The 2,147-nt window shown below is 43.9% G+C and overlaps 1 pseudogene across 1 annotated transcript; it reads right to left on the bottom strand.

Moving 5' to 3' along the window:
- Positions 1-802: 802 nt before the first annotated feature.
- LOC116557010 lies at positions 803-2,147 on the bottom strand (annotated as a pseudogene). The gene has a single exon (XR_004271317.1). The product of XR_004271317.1 is annotated as a 60S ribosomal protein L27a pseudogene (transcript).

The following is a 2,147-nucleotide window of genomic DNA, read 5'->3' on the forward strand; positions in this document are numbered from 1 at the left end:
ACCTTATAAAAGTCTCGAGTGCTTAGTACTCAGATTTCACTGTATACTTTTACCCATATCTATGAGTTCCCCAGGACTGCTGTAATAATTAAACAACAGAAATTTGTTCTCTCACGTTTCTCGAGTCTGAAATCAAAGTGTTCGCAGGGTCATGCTCCCTCTGAAGGCTCCAGGGAGGAATCCTTTGCCTCTTCCAACTTGTGGTGGTCCCAAGTAGTCCTTTCCCTCTGGCAGCATAATTCAACTTTCACTGCCATGGCCTCTTTTCATTTGTGTGTCTTCTCCTCTTCTTATGAGGACGCTAGGCATTGGATTTAGAGCCCACCCTAAATACAGGATGAATTCACCTCAAGATCTGTAACTAATGACATCTGCAAAGACCCTGTTTCCAAATACAGTAGTCTATCCTTTCCCATGATTTCACTTTTTTCCCCTCTGAGATGGAGTTTTGCTCTTGTTGCCCAGACTGAAGTGCAATTGTACTATCTCGGCTCACTACAACCTCCGCCTCCCAGGTTCAAGCGATTCTCCCGCCTCACCTTCCCAAGTAGTTGGGATCACAGGTATGTGCAACCACACCCAGCTAATTTTGTATTTTTAGTAGAGACGGGGTTTCGCCATGTTGGCCAGGCTGGTCTTGCACTCCTAAGCTCAGGTGATCCACCCGCCCTGGCCTCCCAAAGTGCTGGGATTACAGGCGTGAGCCACCATGCCCGGCCCACAATTTCACTTTCTGTTATTTCAGTTACCCAGATTTAAACCACAGTCCAAAAATATTAAATGAAAAATTATAAACAATTCTTGTTTTAAATTATTTTATTAGAGTATATTGTTACAGCTCTTCCATCTTATTAGTTCTGCTGTTAATTTTTAAGTGCCAAATTCATAAACTTTATCATAGGGGTATGTATGCATAGGAAAACAAACAGTATATAGATATAAGGTTCAGTACTATCCGCTGTTTCAGGCATCCACTGGGGATCTTGCAAATGTATCCACCACAGATAAGGGTGGGGGTTGGGATGGCTACTGTAAGGTCACATTGTGACATTTCAGGTACATTAAATTTGTAGGGACACTATTTACTATCACACAAGCAACATAATGCCTCTTTTGACACAGTAAGTTTTTAAAAAAAAGACAAATTTTAATTCAGCTTGATAAAATTAGAATTCTTCTCCTGGGGGAGGTTTTTTGTTTTGTTTTGTTTTTTGTTTTGTTTTGAAGTAGTTAACATTTAATGAACCTCCCTCTATGTGGTTTCAAACCACCAGGACACAGCTCCCCCCGACACCCTTAATCTCCTCAGCTCTTCGGCTGAAGAATTTGGCCTTCACGATGACAGGTTACTTTGGGAGCTTTCCCTTGCCCAGAACTTTGTAGTAGCCCAATCACACCACATCAGTTATGGGAGCAGCCCCAGTCTTGTTTTTAGCAGCATTCACTAATCAAGGTCCACAATCTGTCACGGATGACAGGTGGGCAGAAGCTCTGGTTCCTCTTTAAGTGGTACCTCATGCCAACTTTCCTAAAGTAACCTGGGTGGTATTTGTCAAAGTTGATCCTGTGGTGATGCATACCACTAGCATTACCTCGGCCTCTGGGGTGCTTCCGGTGCTTGTCAATGGGGCCGTAGCCGTGGCTCACGTGGCCCCGAAGTTTCTGGGTCTTCCTCATTCTGGATGGCATGTTGGTGGCCCAGATGAAAGAGGAAGCCTTCGGCAAGTCTCGTGAACTACCCAGAAGTTTCTTTTTGAGACAGGATCTTACTCTTGTCACCCAGGCTTGAGTGCAGTAGCATGATCAGGCCTCACTGCAGCCTCAGGCAACACTCTCATCTCAGCCTACTGAGTAGCTGGGACTACAGGTGCACGACCATGCCTGGCTAAGTTTTAAAATTTTTGTAGACATGGGGTCTTGCCATGTTGCCAGGCTGGTCTCAAACTCCTAGCCTCAAGCAATCCTCCCACCTCAGCCTCCCAAAGTGCTGGGATTACAGGCATGAGCCACTGTACCTGGACTCTGGGGAAAACTTTTAGAAATAAACCTTTAAGTTTTGAAAGAAAGCTAAACCAAACAAAAAAAAAAATCTAATCCCTAAAACTGAGTCTTCCCCTTTAATTTACTGGCTGAATTATGGTTTAAAT

Source organism: Sapajus apella, unplaced genomic scaffold, assembly GCF_009761245.1.
Source record: "Sapajus apella isolate SASKATOON/1434 unplaced genomic scaffold, GSC_monkey_1.0 scaffold18, whole genome shotgun sequence".
NCBI lineage: Eukaryota > Metazoa > Chordata > Mammalia > Primates > Cebidae > Sapajus > Sapajus apella.